This window comes from Lepisosteus oculatus, chromosome 19, assembly GCF_040954835.1.
Source record: "Lepisosteus oculatus isolate fLepOcu1 chromosome 19, fLepOcu1.hap2, whole genome shotgun sequence".
Lineage (NCBI taxonomy): Eukaryota > Metazoa > Chordata > Actinopteri > Semionotiformes > Lepisosteidae > Lepisosteus > Lepisosteus oculatus.
The window spans coordinates 3,200,144-3,219,909 of record NC_090714.1 but is presented as its reverse complement, the minus strand read 5'-3'; the positions used below and the strand labels follow the sequence as shown (position 1 = coordinate 3,219,909).

At 40.6% G+C, this 19,766-nt stretch overlaps 1 protein-coding gene and 2 long non-coding RNA genes across 9 annotated transcripts in view; 2 read left to right on the top strand and 1 right to left on the bottom strand.

Annotated features, from left to right (window-relative positions):
- Nucleotides 1–4,306, top strand: part of slx4 (SLX4 structure-specific endonuclease subunit homolog (S. cerevisiae)) — a 36,549-nt gene extending 32,243 nt beyond the window's left edge. For all 5 annotated transcript variants that reach the window (XR_001479907.2, XR_001479909.2, XR_001479908.2 and 2 more), the window contains 3 exons: nucleotides 3,183–3,233; nucleotides 3,389–3,439; nucleotides 4,036–4,306. The gene's annotated coding sequence lies outside the window, so the exon portion shown is untranslated. The remainder of the gene's footprint in view (nucleotides 1–3,182; nucleotides 3,234–3,388; nucleotides 3,440–4,035) is intronic.
- Nucleotides 1–19,766, bottom strand: part of LOC107078950 (uncharacterized) — a 385,366-nt gene that overhangs the window by 316,611 nt on the left and 48,989 nt on the right. Inside the window, exon 2 of one of the 2 annotated variants that reach the window (XR_011182556.1) lies at nucleotides 6,228–6,383. The exons of the other annotated variant lie outside the window; for it this stretch is intronic. This is a non-coding gene — a long non-coding RNA (uncharacterized lncRNA). The remainder of the gene's footprint in view (nucleotides 1–6,227; nucleotides 6,384–19,766) is intronic. 2 annotated transcript variants of the gene reach the window in all.
- LOC107078951 (uncharacterized) lies at nucleotides 12,055–15,349 on the top strand. Of its 2 annotated transcripts, none has more exons than XR_001479904.2 (5): nucleotides 12,055–12,362; nucleotides 13,123–13,250; nucleotides 13,642–13,760; nucleotides 14,109–14,331; nucleotides 15,210–15,349. It is a non-coding gene; the product is annotated as an uncharacterized lncRNA (long non-coding RNA). The 2 variants fall into 2 exon arrangements; XR_001479903.2 differs by having other exon boundaries at nucleotides 13,425–13,760.

Sequence of the window (19,766 nt, the reverse complement as noted above, 5' to 3'; positions counted from 1 at the left end):
GTAACAAAACTGTATGTGCTCTAGCATAAGAGGAGACTCTCACCTATGGGGATCTTGAGCTCAGTAAGTTAAAGTATCATTTAAATCAGATGGACTAACTCTCCAACTGATGTTTGTTGTAATGCATTCAGAATTTGACAAGACCCTGCAAGGTAAGGCGCTTCCCTCACTGAGTGAGGGCATCTTCAAAGGCACAATTCAGAAACAGCAGTTAAGATACTCCACACCTTTGAAGGAGAAAACTAGCCTGCAGCAGCTGCCACAACTGCGATAGAAACAGGCCAATCCCACCAACTGCCAGCTAAGCACTTGGTCACTGTGCTGTAGCAGCACTGACCAGCCTGTGCTCCCTTAGTCCTGTCAATAGGAGTGTACATCTGCATAACCAAAGCACCTTGACCAGTATGATGAGGGGAAATTGCATATGTACATGTTAAGATACAGTAGTTTTCCTCCAGGTGGCATTGTTGCCCAAGCAAAGCTATCCCTGAAGATAGTTAACCAATGACTGTCCTTCAGTGATTTATTGGTCTGACGTTCGGTGGGAGATTATCCACTGGTACCACAACAGAGTTATTAGTTATTGGCCATATATGAAGACTTTCAGTGACACTTTCTCTTTATTGCACAAACACTATACAGGTGTTGGAAGATCAGGGTCAAGGACATGACAAAGTCAGAAGATAAAAATACAAACCACACATCTTGGTTCTACATTGCAGATGCAGTGTGGAGGATGGCACATTCCTGTTGGAGAGCTTCAGTTGCCAGTCTCCATTCTTCCCAGAGGACTTTAGCAGGGCAAAAAAAAAAAAAACACAGGACTTGGGTCATTGTAGCACCATCTACAAATAACACTTCCATACCAACACCGTTCCTACCCAGGCCAGTCACACTTTGGACTCTCAAGCTCCTTACCTTACACAGTGAGCTGCATTGTCCATGACAGATCTGTGGGAAGGCCAGTGGAGATACTGCTGTAAGGAAGTACACTCTAGCATAAAAGGAGTGGAGGTTTAGAATACCTTTGATTGCTCCTTATTTCAACAGGCAAGTACAGCCGTGTCCTACCTGGGATCTCAGTGTAGAGATCTCTCCTCACTGGCTGTGTAGCAGGGTCAAGCTGGGTTTCAGTATCCCACTGGGCTCCTCCTGGTATACAGCTTTCCTCAAGAACCTGGAGACATAGGCCTTTGGAAGGGGCTCTTGTGGAATCACATCTTTCCCCACAACAGTGTTCTGCCAAGACCAGATGGATTTTCCAAGCATCCGGCATTTAAGAGGGATCAAGGCAAGGAATCATAAATACCCATAAAGCTTCAATTGTGCAGAGGCTTTCATAGTCCTGTGATTACAACTATACTTAAAATCTACCCCTAATCTCTATCCTACCCCCAGAGGCAGTATAGAGGAGCAGCCAACTAACCCCTAGACTAGACTACAGACACTAAGCAATATGGTCAGGCTGCTTGTTTTCACATGCAGGACCCTAAACATCTACATTCAGCATCATTGAGTAGAAATTCTTCAATGGCAATTTACTCCACAACTTCTACTCACCCCAGCATGCCTTACCCATGAGCCGATACATACATCTCCTCACATGTAGCTCTCCCTACTGGGCAGCAGCACTCACTGCATTTCCACACCACAACTCAAGCTTATCAAGTCTCACAGATAGTCAGCTGGTTTCAAGAACAGTGTTCTAGTTGAATCTCCAAACCATTGACATCATACTATTCTAAAGCCATAGGAACATTGGAAATACAACTCACAATTAAAACAAATCTTATATTCCTCTCCAAATCAAAGCACAATCTAAACCTTTGTTTCCCAGGCTTCACTTTTATAAGCCTCTTCATTAACTACAGGGGTTGGGCTAATTCTGTAGGAACCTATCCCAAAAGTCCGTGTGTGTCCAGCCCAATAACACACACCTGCTTCCTGATCCCTGCCTGCTCAGAAGCCATCTTGGCTCAGAGAAGCACCACAGCCTGGGCTTGAGCCAAAATGCAAGATTCTTACAGAAGCCTTCTAGGGACACTACGATGTTGCTTTAATACATTTTCCTTGAACACTATTAGATGTGTGTTCTTTCTAAACCTTTCAGCACAGCTCAAAATACTTAAGAAACAGATTAACAGAGAAAGATAATGACTTGATTATAGTTTATATATACTTCTTATACATATCCACATTTGTGATTTGTCTTCCTATATCAGAGCACTTTTCAGTGCCTGCTGTGATTGGAATGGTGTTCTCAGTCGATGTATCACAAAGGAGAAACTCAAATCCCCTACAGCCAGCTTCAGATGAGAGACTCTATACTCTCCACCCGTTTCACTGACACTCAAGGATGAGGGACTGATATGTCATGAGCATTTGCTTATGTTCATCCTCTTTCCTCTTCTCCTGTGCTCTGTTAATTCAATGAGATCTCCCTACTTTGGTCTCTAAGCAAAGCAAGTACAGCACTGAGATAAATCAGGCTATGGAACAGTAAGCGTTCTGCAAAGAACTTCAGACCCCACAGCTCACCTACATATTGCTAAATCCCTTCATTCACATTCCTGTGGCTCTCAAAGACTAATAATGATTTAATGCACTGTGATCTACTTAGATGGCCACTGGAAAAAGGATTTTGAATTTGTAACTCATGGGGGCTTCTGTAAACATGCTCGATTTCTTTGACAAGTTTTCATGTGGAGCCAAGAAAAAAATCAACCTGCACCGTCAGACTGTGGCCACGCCCACTCTAATTACATCTCCCGCAAGCCACGCCCCGCGCACCTGTGCGCCAGGTTCTGCTGGAGAGAGCGGAGCTGAGTGCGTTTGTTCCGCGTCTTTTATGATTATTTTTCATTTTTCCTTCATTTTAATGTAGATAAAATTAAACTCGTGTAATTACGCCGTCTAAACCACGCAGAAGAAAGGAGTAAAACACGTATTTTCGTTGGGAGCTAAGTAACATTTTTATTGTAACTCTTTGTTCACAAAATCAAGCGTGTGCATTTATCCAAACTGAAATAGCTTACCTAGATTTGTAAAGTTTTTTTAATCATTATTTTCCAGAGTATTTTTTGTGTTTGCTCTCATATTCGTGGTTAAAAATTCACTTGCAACGAATACTTATTGGTTTCAATTGTCTTAAAATTCTAAATTCTGCTTTTTTGTGTTTTCAGTTTAGTGTCTTCGGGCGGGACATGCTTGACTCAGCTTCTGTAATTATCCAAGTAAGTATAAATGTTTTATTCACTTCGTTATACGTATCGCTTTGAAATGGTTTCTGCGTTATCTACCCTGGTGAAAACGCCGTTTGCTACTAGGAAACCTTGGTTTAAATTATCTTTAAACAATCGTCTAAATACTTGTGTTTTTGTGTTTCCAGTTTGGTGTCTTCGGGCAGGACATGCTTGGTTTAGCTGCTGCAATTATCAATGTAAGTATAAACCTTTTTATTCGTTTATACGCTTCATTTTTGAAGTACAGTATATAATGTATCTCCCGGAAATTGTTGTTGTAAAAAAAACACACAACCGAGACGATACTAGATTTCTTCAGGTCAGAAATGGTTTTGACCCGACAACACTGTAGGCCTGCTGTTTATAGAAATAATTTTCTGTTAAAACTGCGAAAGCTTTTCGGTTTTTTGGTTTAAAATTTTTAGCTTCCAAATTGCATCACAACAATTAAAACAACTAAGCCTATAAAATTATGAATTAATTCTTCGTGTGTTAACAAAGTTGTTTCAGAAAAGAATTTGCTAATCAAAATCGTAAAAACATATTAGAATGTGCTAGTCTCTAATCGATACACTGTAGCTGTCTTGGGTCTTCGGCATTCAGACTTTAAATGAAACTACTTCAATACCCTGTTGAACTGGTATTTGTTACACCAGGCTAAGCGCTTTATCCCAACTGTAAATCTTTTTAAACTGTTTCATCTTCTGAACATGTCAGTAAAAACAAAAGCTCGGTCTAACTTAATTTCAAGATTCTGTTTGTTACAAAGTTAATACTGATTTCTGTTTTGCAGGAAACAAAACGAAATTCCAGTCGCTGCCTCGACTGATTACTTGGAGAAACAGTAACGTGCTGTGTGTTTCTGTATCTTAACTTGTAGTTGTTTGCAATTGTTGTCTTACTCTGTTGACTTGTAACACTATTTAGCGTTAATGTAGCCGTGCTTTGACCCTTTGTAATTGAAATGCATGTTTATTTCCACTTTGAAGCCTGTGCATCCGACGTCTTGTAATGCTTTGTTTTGTATGCCATTTTCGCTCAATAAATTGTTGATTGAACCTTGATTTTGTTCTTTGATTTCTTGTGCAGAGTTCTGTATCCCTTGGCCCTGAAAACCCCCGGTGTTGGTGAGTTTTTTGGCGGAGAGATTTTGCTTACAGTTTGTGGCCGCAAGGGGACCCCCTATCGCTTTTTGACTTGAAAAGGTCAAAAGCTACCCCCTTTTTAAGCGTGTCCAGATTTTCCCGCCAAAAAACTTAGTATCTGGGGTTTCTCTCGGGGTCTGGTAGCAATCAAGCCGAGCCTCGCCCACCCCCCCTCATTGGAGAGGGGTAGGCGGGGGCTGGCTGATTGACCGCAGCTCTAGCCAGGCCCACTCGCTCCCGGCAGGAGAGGATGGCAGGTTGGTGGTGGCTTTGGTCCCTGCAGAGAGGCAGGTCTCCTGGGGTGTGGACTTAGAAAGCTGTCAGTTGCAAGCTGTGACTGATAGGCTGAGTCCGCCCTGGGTGCCTCCTCTCTCTCGGGCCGAGGCCATCTCCAGCCTGCCTTCCCCTCCTGCTGGGAGTGAGGGGGCTTGGCTAGAGCTAGCCTCCCTTCTCCTCCCCCCAGGGCTAGACCCACGCTCCCTCCTAGGGACCCTATTCCCCCCCAGACTATCTAAAAAGGCGGGCGTCCTCGCACTTTTCCAGGTCAGTGCGATGGGTTGTCGCCTTGCGGTGCGTGGCGCACGCGCAAGACGACCCTTCACACCTTCAAAAATACAGGACAATGCAGACAATGAAATGAGAGTTTTTATTGCGGAATTCGCAGCAGTCAACAGAAAACATGCAGGTCAAGAAAAAAATACAGCACTGAATCAGGACATTACAGATCAAGCCACTGGTAACAACTCAAATGTAACAAAAAGCACACATTGTCGAGAAGAACTTGGCCAACGGTCGTCGAGTTGCTGGAGTGGAGCTGGGAAGGAGATCGTCGGAGCGCAGAGAACCAGGAGCCGCAGAACTTAAGGCAAAAGAAAAAGGATCAAGTTAACAGGATATCGGACTTGCAGAATCGATTCACTTGACGTTCTGAAGACTATTAACTGTTTAAATTAAATGCGGGAATAAAGATGTATAAAAACACACAAATTGAACAAATTGAAATCACCAATACATCTCAGTTCTTCTTTTTCGTTACTTAGAAAACACGTTCAGCCACATTGAAATTCGATGCTACTTGTCAATACAAGACCAGGTAACACAGCGTGTATAATATATGAATAAACTCGGCTTTGAAAACCATCGAAAAAATGTGTTGGTATTATCCATCTTTACACAGTGAATTCAATAAATGAATAAAAGTATCATAAAAAAAGAACCAGTGCCTTAGCGTTTCTTTTTCTATTCAACAAAAACACAACAAAACAAAAATAAGTTCATAGTTAGTATAAACCCGTTCTGGTGTTAAAATGTTGGAAATACGCATTGTCTTTCATATACTATTTAAATAGTAGTGCAAAGCAGGAATAGAACTTACCTTGGAAAAAACAATTTTTCATAACTGAAGCCCCGTTCCTGAAATCCTTTTATCACCTGGAGAAATAAAAAACATAGGAATTAGTCAATTAAACCTTTACAATATTTTATCATTTCGGAGTGGAAAGCGTTATTATAGCCCGAAGACAAAAGGCGGAGATTTCACAGCCACTGACTCGAGAAAGCAAATATTTGAAGGGTTTTCGTTAAAAGAAACAGACATTGTCTTACAAAACATACTTACATGAAAGGTAGTATAAGAACGCTGAATGCAGACTTTTAAAACTTCGAGAGCACGCCCAAACGGACAGGACACTAATTTCGGCGTCCTAAAACACAAATTAAACAAAAACAAATGCAATTAACAAATGATGCAAGGGCAATACATTTTATCAAGCCTTCCACAAAGTGAAATTTGAGTTTTTGTATTTAAAATAAGAAAATGCGACATTAAACGCAAACGGACCTCACGCCGCAGAAGCTCTCCCCGCCGCCATCTTGCCGGGCGCACCTGTGGAACAGGTGGACGGGGCGTGTCCGCTGAGGAAGGTCACTCTGGGGGCGGGCTCGGCTCCTGAATGACAGCTGTGCGCTCGGTTACAAGGGCTCAACACTCACGCTACTGAAGATAAAAAGAAACTTGAACTCACCAAATCATACATAAAGTATATAACGGCCAAGAATTTTCAGACAACCTAATTCAGTGACATTCTCCTACGAAACTGTTCGCCCGACCTGTTTAGCTTGCGGCCAGCTGGTCCAATCAAGAGAAATGTGCTGGAGAGAGACCCCTGTCGCTCCTAGTTAGGACTGCACCTCTCTCTCACCGCTAGTGCCACACCTATCCTGCAGGTGTCACAGTGGTATAAGGGGCTGCTTTTTCGAATTGAATTCCGATCTATGCATTTATAAAGGACTTAAACCCCCCATTTTCCCTGTTTTGGAAGGCCCCGAAAATGGAGCCCCCCAAAACGGCCGGCGTGGTAGAGAACAGCCACTTCGACAAACTCACCCCGACAGCATGAGAGCTTCACCCGGGGATCAGGTCTCAGACCGGGGATTAGGTCTCAGACTGACGGGGAGGCTCGGGGCTCGACTTCAACTCACACGACTCTCCGGGAGTCGATCTGCTCTCTGAACTTTAGAAGTGTCCGATGGTTCAGCCCGCGGAGCCACCAGGCCGGCGATGCAGAATACCAGCCACGTACATCTCTTATTTTACGAAAGATAGTGGTCATTCGTTCGGCAAGGTTCACACAGAAATGTAATCCTTCAGATTAAAAATGTGAAAATGAAAAGCAATGCATATAAATAGAATGTGAACTGGTGTATGCATAGAAAACAGAATAGTAATGAGGATGTAATACCTAGTTTTGCAATCAATGGGGCATTACATCGCTCCTTATTATATTAGAAATGCTATTATTTAATATACTATGAGATACATAGAAGACTGCAGGTAGTAAAAATGTTGTCTATGAAAAACAGTCGTCTGGCAGTGAACTAGTGGAAACAGTGTGCGGCAGGTATTTAGGTATTTATTTAGATTAATTTAAAAAGTCATTAAAATTCAATATTGTTATACATTGTAAATAGATTATACAGTGAAAAGTGTCAATTAATGATGTACAGTACGGTAATCACAGATGAGATTGACTTTCAAACACTAACAATATAATTCTTAATGCTTGATCTAAACTTAAAAGACAGGAATTCTGTGATTGTTTTTTGACGCTAATTTCTAACCTTTTACAATTGATGATCTGAATCCCTGAGGATGAATAAAGTATTTTGAATTGAAAACAAATCGTAAATATTCAATTAAAGTTTTAGTAAGTTTACTTCATCAACACTTCAATACAAAGATATGGATAATGACGTTTTAAAAACCTAGATATATGTTCAATAATTTCATGTACGAATAAAAGAAAATACTTCCGAGGTCTGCATTTGTGAGAGCAAGAGTTTCCAATGTTGTTTTGCAGGTGTGTTATGAACTACGTAGATCAAATTAGTACACAGCGCCCCTTAAAAAAACAAATCCTGGTTCTTTTTCACGTTTCCGAATTTGTTTCGCATAAAATAGATAACACAAAAATGTACTACAAGAAGTTGCTAATTCTAATATTTTTAAATACTGTACGTAGCTCGAAAGACTGGCTGATTTTTTTTTAAGTCCCTTGATTTGCACATTTTAAAGCGGACACAAAAAGAAACTCGTTACTTCTTCAGATTAAAAAAAATGTTGACACGGCTACAAAGTGTTAAGATGTGCTAAAGTCTCTTTTGAAAACTTGCAATTGTTTGCTAATCTTCCTATTCTAAAGCTAAACCTGCAACTCTTGAGATTACGGTGTGATGTTGGAGACCAGTTTAATTTTCCTGTTCACACAAACGCACAGAGAACGCGGGTATTAAATGCAAAATCAACCGCAGCTCCCGGGCAAACAGAGAAACAAAATTGTACATACTTATCCTTGCAGCAGCAAAAGAGTGCTTGAACTTTCCGCACGGGATGACAAGCGGTCAAAGGCGCTATATATATATATGGTCACGTGATTGCCCGAAAACTAAATCGGCACTATATCTCGGGAACAGGAGCAGCTGGGAAGCTACAGTACAGTACGTTCAACTGTTCAACCCGGCACGATGTGGCGGGTTTCACCGTTTCGGCTGCCAGTAAGAGGAAAACTTCACGGACCTCACTCAACAGCTCGGCTTTCAATAGTGGATTCAAAATGTAGGAGTACCTGATTTAAGTAGACATTGACAGTCAAAATGGCATTTTGGAAACTGTGTTAGAGCTGAGCATTGCGGGAGCCTGGACCAAGGTATTGTCTATGAGAAAAAATAAAGACATTGTGTATATGCTTATCTATAATATATACACATTATTTATTTTTACGGTAGTAGTTTAGGTGGGTAGCTGCGTCAGCATGCGTAGGCTGCAAAGGAACAAGTAATGGGTTTATTCCATGCTGAAAAAAAGAAGAAAGAGAACACAACGTTTCGGCCATGGAGCCTTCTTCAGGTGTGAATAAACCTATTATTTATTTTTACTGCAGGCAACATGTAAAAATAGACCACATACAAAACTGCGTAGGCAATTGACCTAGCCAAATAGTGCAGCATTGAGATTTCTGCCTTTTTAACCTATTTCACCTTTTTTTTTTACAAAATATGTAAAATAATTTTAATTGTTTATCCAATTTATAAAGCCTTCCCATCTATCTAAAGTAGGCTCGCATTTTAATATATTTTCTTTCAAAGAACATTATTTTTCATCTACAGCGTACTGATATGATCTGTGTGATATTTAGATACATTCACCGTATTTTACAGCTCATTTCCTACTCTGGGTGACACGGTTAGCAATGCTAGCCACTGCGCCTCCTACATGAAATGTGACACTACTGAAGAGTGCGAGACATGAACTGGAATATCAATTTCAGGCATCTGAAGAGCACTGATATTTATTAATAATACAGGGTGAGGTAAAGGATAATAAGATCGCAAGCTAATCCAGTGTCGTGGAATTTAATGTTTAATCGTTACCTTTGAAGTGGTGGAAATTCAATTAATGTGATGGTCAGTGTGTGTGTGTATGAAGGAGCTAGGTAAAACCCAGAATGGCAAACAGGCACTAACTGAACAGATTTGAGTATTTTCTTCAACACCAAGCAAAAATATGAGAATGCTTTCTGAGACTTTTCAGTATATTCTCAACAGCGGTCTTGAGAGGGCCATCAGTGATATAAATGTGAGATCGCAGGAAAGTGAAATCAATGCAGCAGCGAGGCGAGAAGTAAAGGCTGTAGAAATACAAGGGCCTCTGGGTGAGGTGATTGAAATATAAGGTGTGGAGCTGAGAAAGAGTGACTCCTCACTTCTGAAGGACAGAACTGGCTTCACGATATTGTCTGTGATACAGCTCGTGAAAGCCAGTCTAAAAAAGGATATGAGGTTTCTGACTACTGATCTGAATCTGGTATTTAAAGTTTGAGGAATAAAACGTACACAATAATGTAGCAAAGCTGCGTCTGTCTTGTGATACTTGGATACTTCTATCTGGTTTCCAATTGTAGTCGTTTTCAAATGGAAACACATTCTGCATCTGATTCCATGAACGGAGTAGGCTCTCGTGTATTGGGCTTGCAGTAGAGGATTATTGGTGACAGGCACCAGAAGGATTGTGGATACTCTCGAACCTGGGACAACTGGCCAGTCTGTCTCAACAAACCTCTCCCCTTAAAGAAACAGCTGTGACTGTGCAGATCATGCTTGTTTGGATCAGAAAAGAAATTAGATGCAGAGAAAGCACAAACGCCCATATGAGAGGCCTCGTGTCCAGAGCAGAACCAGACCAGTGCTCTACAACTGCAGCTAAACAAGCTTCCTCTGGCCAGATACAGACACGGTCTCCCGTACAACTCTATTTAAGTCTGTTTCACTCGCACAGAAAACACAAGAGTCCCAGCTCTCTAGTAAGTGGGAACTGAAAGGGATGGCAGTATAAAATGCTTCTTTATATTTCTGAAGGCTTTTCACATCAGTTTGAGCCTCATTATGTTACTAACCAGCCGACCAGAGGTTTAGGTGTGAAGGTCCTGTCCACTTCACCACAGCAGCACAGTGTAATCTGGTCTTCATGGAATTTTCTTTCATATTAGAATGTCGGGAGAACTGCAGTAGGGTCACACAATGTCACGGTTTATTAATAATTATTAATTATAATAACTAATTATATTAATTATTAATTATATTAATTATCATACAATTAATCATTAACATTATTAATGATAATAAACGTTATTTTATATAGTGCCTTTAAAGGTGGCTTCTCAAAGTGCTAATTAGATATTAGATAGCTAGATTAGTCTAATTATATATAATCAGGAATAGAAATCAGCAGGTGTGAGGGTTCCAAGACATAAAACTGAGAGCAGTCTGGGAGATTGTTCTTTGAGCTCTGTACATGAGCAAACTGTAATTAACCAGCTACAGTAATGATAGCCCAAATGGTCTTCTACACAAGAGGAACAATGGCCTCAACACCTTATCTGCAGGTCAATGTTTCTAAACTACTTTTCAATAAAGGTCAATTTACACAGATAGTGACCACAGCCCTTCACTCAGGCTGTGCATTCTGCTGTATCTCAAATCTGCACCCTGTGCTTTTACTGGAATGTCCTGATTACCTCAGGACTGGTCACGCCCGCTGAAGCTTTTGACTTTTTTAAACAGGTTCCACTGTCCTGCACTAATGCAGTACAATGAGTGAATTCATGTCCATCTTGTATTCTTACTGCTGCCAAGGCAATATGTATTGGAGGTCAAACAGCACAGGAAAGGTGTGAGCATTAAAAGTTTCTAATTCAGATGATTAGATACAGATACAGCAGATACTATAAACAGACTCAAAACCCCTCAGGAAGCTCCCTCTCTCACATGGCAATAAAGAACATAAAGATGAAGCAGAAAATGGGACCATTTTGTTCACATTTGCATCACAATCTTTTAGACACTGAGTATTTTACTAAAATGCCTTCACTGCTTCTTCTAAACAAGGTAAAAAAAACATACAGTGAAAAGTAAAAATATCGGGACAGTGAGGTGAAATTTGACATTTTTGCTGTATACCAATGAAATTTGTATTTAAGATCAATGTAAGTGAAAGGTACAGAATTTTAGTTCTAGGTATTATTTTGTATACATGTTAATCCATGTTAGAACAATGTCATTTGTTGTGTTCAATCAGGTGAGCATAATTACTGGGACAAATGGCTGTCAGCTGTTCTATTTGCTCAGGTGTTCAATATTGCATTAATTGAAAAAAAGTGCAAGAGCTGTGAGTATATAGCCTTGATTCCAAGGTTTGGAGCTTTTTTTTTTTAATCTGCTTCTTGAGTTTAGGGGTAAGGCAAGATGTTAAATAATGAGTTGTCAATGGTGGAAAAAGCTAGAAGATGCAAAGAGGATTCCAGTTAGAACCACTGCTGAAAGACTGGACATTGTGAAATCAATAGTACAAACCATCTTGAAAAAGAAAACCTACTGGAGCAATAAGCAATGGATAAAGAGCAGTTCATCTAAGGAAGACGACAGCAGTTGATGACAGAATCTTCACTAGAACTATGAAGAAAAAACACTAAAATAACAGGCAAAGGGGCTGTAGACAATCTCCAGAAGTCAGGAGTGAAAGTATTTTAATTTACTGTGCACTGCGAGATGCAAGTCACTCATCAGCACTAAAAACGAAATGACCAGATTAGAATTTGCCAGGAAGCGTAACTCTTCTGGAAGGTTTCAAGGACAGACGAAAAGGAAAAACCTGGATCAAACTGATGGGAAGTTAAAAATGTGGAGGAAGTGCAAGTGAGCCTGAGCCCATGTGTGAAGCAGGAGGGAGGGAGAGTCGTGGCCTGAGCCTCTGGAACTGACTCACTGGTCTCTGTCGGTGGTGTCCCTGAGGATGGCAGCAGCAGCAGAAGAAATCCTGAAAGACACAGGAGCTTCTTGTCTGCCCAGGTCCAAAAGCAGGCCTCCGAACTCACTGGGCAGCAGGACGGTGATCCAAAACCATGAAGGTCTGTTCTCAAGTGTAAGTGTACTTGTGACGACTTCTGGCACTGTAGAAGCTCTTCACTGGTTCCTTTGAGGTTTCTGAATGTCTATCAGGTCCCTCGTAATCTTTCCTGTAACGACAATGCTGTCTTTAACAGAAAGGAGGTTTTACGTACTGTATGAAATGCATAACTGCAACATTGGGGGTGGGGGGGGGGACATGGCAAGTGATAAATCATTCCATACTTTTTGCCTATTTGGAATCTAGTGTAGTACCTTCTTATTGCCTTTTATTGGAATTATGTGGCTGTGGCTATATCTGTTCTCATTGTGGTAAGTGTGTCATTGCCGTCTTGGGGTAAAGTCAACACAATAAAGGATATTGAATATTCTTGCAGCTTTAACATCCTGTCTACCATCCACGTCCCTGCTGTATGTTCTTAAATAGCCTGTATCCCAGACTCTAGTTCTGTTCTCATTTAATAATGCAGCTCCAGTTAAAGCTTTCTTGTACTCTTGCAACAAACTGAGTAAGGGAAGGAACCTCCTACTGATGTCTACTCTCCTCTTTTAATAAGCTCAGAGGTATAAAACTATCAGATAAATGATAATTTTCTGGAATGACCTTGTCAGTTCCTATTTTGGGATATTGCTTGTAAAGGCATGTGGTTAATTTGCCACTAGCTTTAGTATTGATCATTGATTTTTCCTTTTCCTCATGCATTCAGCTGAACGTCAGAATGAAAACAATGTGATCAATGTATAGACGAAGAACTGATTTTTCTCTTTCTTTGCAGGGATGCTTTTGCTAAACCACATGGTCTGCAAACACTGGTGCCCTTTCCTGACGGCACAAGACAAATCGGAATGGACAGCTGGCTGACTGGCATCGACACCTTGAAGATCAACAGACTCTACGACTGCAGTGAGCCTCGTTCAGATTCATCCTGTACTCTTTCTCTGCCTTTGACCTGCCACACTAATACTGCCCTAGACCTGCAAGTCTCCGAGATTCTTCCACATCGGCATAAACGTCTTTTCTGAGCAATCAGGCTGTGGTTTACTGTACAATCAATACTGTTTTGTTCCATTTGATTAGATGGAGAATCGAAGACGCAGACATCAACTATGACAACTACTCCCTCCTGCCTCAGGAGGAGTCCTGTTGTTGGTCCCATCTTGTTAGGCTGAATGAGCTCTATTTCTAGTCATCTTGTTTCCCAGAAGCCCAGCATTACTTACCTGCTAGGTAACAAGGTTTTTAAATCAATACAGTTCTGCCTCCACTCTAGTTCTTCGTTCATTTGAACTTTAAGGTTGTGGAATGACTGTCAGGGTCTCATCAGAAGGCACAGGGAAGATTTATTCCACTAACGACCCTAATGTGTACCCCAACAACAAAAACTGCCTGTGGCGCATAGAAGCAAAGTCACCGGTGAGTGTTACTTTTTATTTGCGAGCTTTATACCGTTAATAAAACCTGATGTATTCTGCCAATTTGGTCTTCATTTCATTTATAAAACCTGGCAAAACTTCAATTTATTCAAGCTCAACAGGTAAACTATTAAGGTTGTACATGTAAGAATTTCATGGAATGGGGTTATTAGACTCTTGCTGGACTAATTGTGCTTTCATCCTAACCCACTTTAATATTTAAGATTAACTATCGTTTTCCACATCCTGAAAAAAGCATGTGATTCTTTCCAGTGAAATATCTGTACTTGTGGGGGGGAACGTAAGACTCGCAGCACAAAAAATGAGAAGACCTTTCCTTTTTATTTAGAAATCTAGATCTCATTATCCTTTGAGACGATGGACATACAAGACTCGGAGGGCTGCACATCTGACCACATTTCGATATACGATGTCGCGTTTAAAAGCTTTATTGGGCCAAAGCTCTGTGGCTCCAGTACACCTACTCCCATCCAATCTTTTGGCCCTGTTCTTGTGATTGAGTTCCATACCGATGGGCCTGTCAGCAACAGGGGCTTCAGCATATCATTCAGGTAAGGCAAATCACAAGAAAGAAGATCCACTGAAGTGTAAAATAATATCCAAGTTTGCGTTTCTATATCACAATACACAATTGTTTTTTTTTTTGTGGTAATGTACACTTCCTTAGCTATGAAAATAGAAGGAAGTTAAGTGTTCTCTTTGAAATGTGTGATTCTGAGTCATTGGCCTTTAAGATCATGGACATGCATCTTTTATACACCTAATCTTCACCTGAGGCCAAGTTTGACTAATTGAGTAGGGAACAGAGAAGACGAAGCAGTGAAGAGTTCAGGTAGATGGCTCTGATCAGCTCGTATACTAAAGGCTGTTTGAATAGATTTTGACCACTTCACTCCCGACAATTAGCGGGGCTGTATATGCAGTGATCCACTCTGGTCAAATGTCTGTGAGGTCTCTCTGCTTGAATCACTTGAGTAGCCTCAGCCTGGTACTACCAGACGCCTCTACAGCTTGCTAGCTGCCTTTTAGCACACAGGACCATTCCTGCTTTAGATGGTAGACTGGAAGATCTTCTGAGGCACTGCAGACTCTCCACATGTCAAATAGTACAGCACATGACAGTGGGCGTCACAGAGGAGTCAGACACAACCCCCTCCGAGCCAATATTAATTTGAAATATTTTGACCAAAACAATTCAACTACAATGGAAACCTAAAGAGACCAATTCTAGACACCAAGACATCTTAACACACAACCTAGCTCCTGCTAGGTTATACCAGGGTTTAAGTGAAATAAGATATAATGCAAACATGACAGTTCCAAAAGACCATCAGTCTATAGAAGCTCAAATTCTGTCCCTTCTTTTAAATGAGTTGTATGTGGATCAAGGTGTTTGGTTGTGCAGGCTCTAATTATGTGCCTCTTTCAGGTCACTTTGGTGAAGGGGACAAGAAGCAGCAAGCTCCTCTATGAAGAGGACTCTTACACAGACCACTTTGGTGAAACACTGAAGAAGAATGTCAAGATCAAGACTTTCACGTTTTGCAATAAAAATTAAAACGATGCGTATTACAGCCTTTTAATTACTGTTGCACTTGAAACGCATAGCAATCTTAAACGCCTGCCACTGCAGGTCCAGCAGTCCTGTGGCAAGACGGCAGCAGAGGCTGTTCCAGCTCTTGGTTTGTGGCCTCCGTCATGTGTGAGTTTGACTGAGCTGCGCGCTGAATTTAGGGCGACGCGTTGTCTTGACAACCACAGCTGCCCTGGCTAATTAATTAAGGACGAGCTGCACCTGTGAGGCCCTTTAAGACGCACTGAGCAGCCCCCAGCAAAGGGGAACCTTCCAGCTCCAGTCCCTGGGGGGAGGGGTTGTGAAGGGAGCGTTGAGGCCGAGGCTTTTGCTTTTTAAAAAAAAAAGTCCCCCCTCCTATCCCGCTGCGAGGATGCAGTGGGTACAGGTTGAGTTTTTTTTTTATTTATTTTTGCCCCGCTCTGCTTTTCTTCCAGTCTGGACCCCGCTAAATAGCGATGGTCCAGACTGGAGACCGCTGTGCCTTTTCTTTTCGGGTTTTGCAGACCTCACACCCTCAAACGGGGCGTCGGCTTTTACTTGCGTTGACCGCGGCTCCACCCACTGCCGCACTGTTACACATCTAAAAGCTTATAACTGCACTACTTAGCTACGAGTTCACCGGCTACTGGTGAGAATAGCCTTCAATGAGCTCCTTACCAAAAGAATATCTGACGCTGGAAGAAACACCTTTTCATCGACCTAAGGTCTCTTTCTACTCTCTACATACAGTATGCACACGCATGCTTAAAGTTTTACACGACCTGTTCAACAAACATTGCCTTCTGTTTTTGAGAGGGGAAACACTATCAGCTGACGTGATAATTCTACCGTCTTGTACAGTTCAATTAATGGAGTTTCCCCTGACTACGCTATTGGCTATAAAGTAAATTTTAAACCGGCAAAAAAAAAAATTCTCCTGCTAAAGAAGGCGACCCCGTCAGGAACCAAGCACCCAGTAGCTGTGTGATGGCACTCCAAGCTCCTGCACCACTGGAATTCATGCTGTCTTTAATCTTAGTGGTGCAGCCGTGTGTCAATATTACTGGGATAAACAAACACAGTATGTTTAGCCCAGGAAACATCAACGTAGAATATTCCCCTGTGAGTTATTGGACGACGTGTTCTATTTTTTTTGGAATATTTTCACATTCGTGCAGAAATGTGAATGTCAAAGTGCCAGGAACCAAGGGATCATTTTGAATAGGCTATTAATATCTTCCTCCCTTATTGAATCAAAATGTAGATTAGAGCTCCTCTCCCTGACCTGCAAATGAATAATCCTTCAGGAATGAACATGGCCTGTCTAGAATTAGGGCTTCCCAAAGAGCCATTGCTCGCTTGATACTGCCAATGTAAACCTGGGCTGACTAAACCAGAGAGGAAGACCCGAGTAGAGAATGGCGCCCTCTTCTGCACCTAAGGATGAGCTACATGCCTCTTTCTGATGCAGCTTTGTCAAAACTGAATTTTTTTAAAGAGTATTTCACACAAAACAAATACTATATACTCTCCTTACATTATTGGTTATTCGATTTTTTTTCATTTAGCTCTCAATTAAAGAAAATAGGATGGATTTTTGCATTTCAAAGCTGCTAAAGAAGCTGCCTTGAGGAATCACTGAACCCAGTGCTGAGGACACAGTCATTCTTCTCAGGTGTCAATACAATGGCTAATTGGCTGCACCTGGTCCAAGCATGGGGTTGTTTCAGGGTCAGTCCTCATGCAGTGAGAAAGCAAGGCAGCCACTTGGACACATAGTTCCACAGCATTGAGAGAGAACAGGATTTCTCTATAAGTGCAGGTAAAGGCTTAAACTGACTGGGATCTCATTGCTAAAAAAGTTGTTTGTATTTGAGATCATGTGATGAAATTATAATTCTTTAGTTAGATTAAAAAAGAAGAATACATTCTCATTTTTTTGTTTTTGGTTACCTGCATTTAAATGAATAATGAGCCTCCCAAATAATCTGTGTAAATATTCTCAATTGTTAAATTGTTTTGGAAGTGTGAACATTAGTCAGTATTAATGAAATGACAACACATTGATATGATATTTTCATTTCCACTCAAACATGTTTATTCACCATGATTGAACAGTTAAAGAGCATGAAATGAGGAAACATTTACAGATCTCATGGTGTTTGTGGGGGAAACTCATTTTATATTAGAGGCTCATTTGAGTAAGTAAAAGATGTTCATTTATACCCAAAAAAGTAAATACTTCTTTCAGTAAAATATTTGTACTTCATATGTAAAATGATACAGGTATATTTCAGGGAAAGCATTCCACAAAGTTTGTAAAACTAAATAAACTTAGTTTGGTACTTTTGCACGTACAGACATGTTGTGATCAAGTTAATCATGACCCATGTTCATGATGAGTGGGTTCACACAAAAATAATATACCTGACTGTGCCATTAGTCTCTCATGTAACAAAATTAAAATTAGCCATAGTTTTTTATGAGAACTGATAATCAAGGCATCTTCCTGAGGAATGACTGTTTCCATCTAGTCTTTCATCAAAACACCGTATGTAATTATTATTCTATTATTTGCACTTAATCTAATATGGTCTTGAATATACAGTATGATCTGATCTACTGTATGTGTTCTGTATGAGAGATAAAGCTGTATGTTGTTCATGTCAACCTACATTCAGAGTTTCAGCCACTAGAGAGGTCAAATGTGTTCATTTCCTGTCTACATCACCTGCTGTTGTTCTTCTGGCATCCAGGATATGAGATCCTATCTCAACCTTCATACAGTACAATACTAATTAAAACTGTTACATCATATAAGGAGGATTAATGGCCTCAACACAAAATACCAGGGTTTAAAATTAACTAAGCTCTCCCTTAACACAACACATGAACTTCCAACAACACATGAATGGATATTATTTAATTACTAAGGTATTTGGTTGATACATTTTTACAACGTGACTTGTTTGTGTACTCTTTTATACCAGCAGGTCATTTTCATAAGTTGATGTGAGCAATATGCAAAACTGACAAAATAAATGTTTAACAAATTGTACTGAATTAAAAAAAAACTAAATCAGAGCATAATGAATACTTTAATAAACTGGGATCTTGCACAGGCTCATTGACGTCTCTCAAGTAGATTGTTGAAAAGTAAACAGAAATCTAAAGTTTTGATGTACTGTAGTAGAGATGTGAATGGTTTTGTTTTGTAAAGAATTACCCTAGAGAATAGACCTATTGCCTGGGACCTATTGGAGAAATTGTCTTCTAGGAGGATCAGAGCAGGAATTGGATACAGATATACAGTAGCAGGAGACCCATGTTAATGGTCTTGTTAAACCAGGCCTGTGCAGCACCAGTAGAGTTATACAAGTAACTGGGACAAGAGATCAGGTTGGTCACCAGTAGTGTCATTGTATTCAGGTTTTAAAATGAATCAGATCCAAGTCAATCCTCAATAAGGTTTCATGTTCCTGCCTACTACACTTCATATTTTAGATTCATCAGTTACATTATGATTCCTAATCAAATCATGTCCGTGTAGTTTTGAGAGTTTCAGACTTTTCCAACACCCAGTAAATGAGAACTACCTCCCTTGCAGACAGGAGGACCTGGTGGGCTGTCCAAGGAATTTCACAAGTTTTGTTAACGTTATGTTAATTCACTTGCATAGTCGAAGCTCAGATCTTCAGAAGAATAAACTGTTCTCTCCAACACAAAACCACATGGCGGTGTGGTGACGCTACAGCCCATTCTCTTCCCACGCACTGCTCTTCCCCACTGCTCTCCAGGAAAAGTGATATTAAGGCTCTTAGGTGTATCTTGCACCTTGCTCACAAGATCTCTGTCCAAATAATAAGAAAGGCTAAGATTGAAAGAGGACCATGTTGTGCCACTTCTTGTTGGCAGTTTAGTAATTGACACAAGTAACATTTCTGAGGAATCTCACACTCAGTGATATGCACATGGAAGGGCAGATATTGAGAGTAAATTTTGCCACAGTTTCCTCTATTTCCTCCCCCACTACTATGTGCAGCATTTGGTTCTTTCTACTCTGGAACAAGGTCCTTGGGACATTGGCATGGAGATCAGGGTGTTACATTGCACAACCTTCTCACTCTACAGTACATCAATGTGCTTTGTTGGCTATTATGATGTTCTACTTTGTTTACTATGGCCTTTTATATACCAACATTTGTTTCATAGGTGAATTCTTCATTCTGCCAAAAAGAAGCCTGGGATCATTGTAGTTGTTTGATATTTGTTACAATTGTAGTGTTGCATTGCATCAATATTAAATATCATGCTATACCAGGAAGGACAGTATACTGTTAACCAGTTTGATATCTGGTAAAGGTGCTGTAGTCGTTAATGGCCTTTTAAGGAGAGATGTCCTGTATAGTTTTAAAATAGGAAATATTTAAA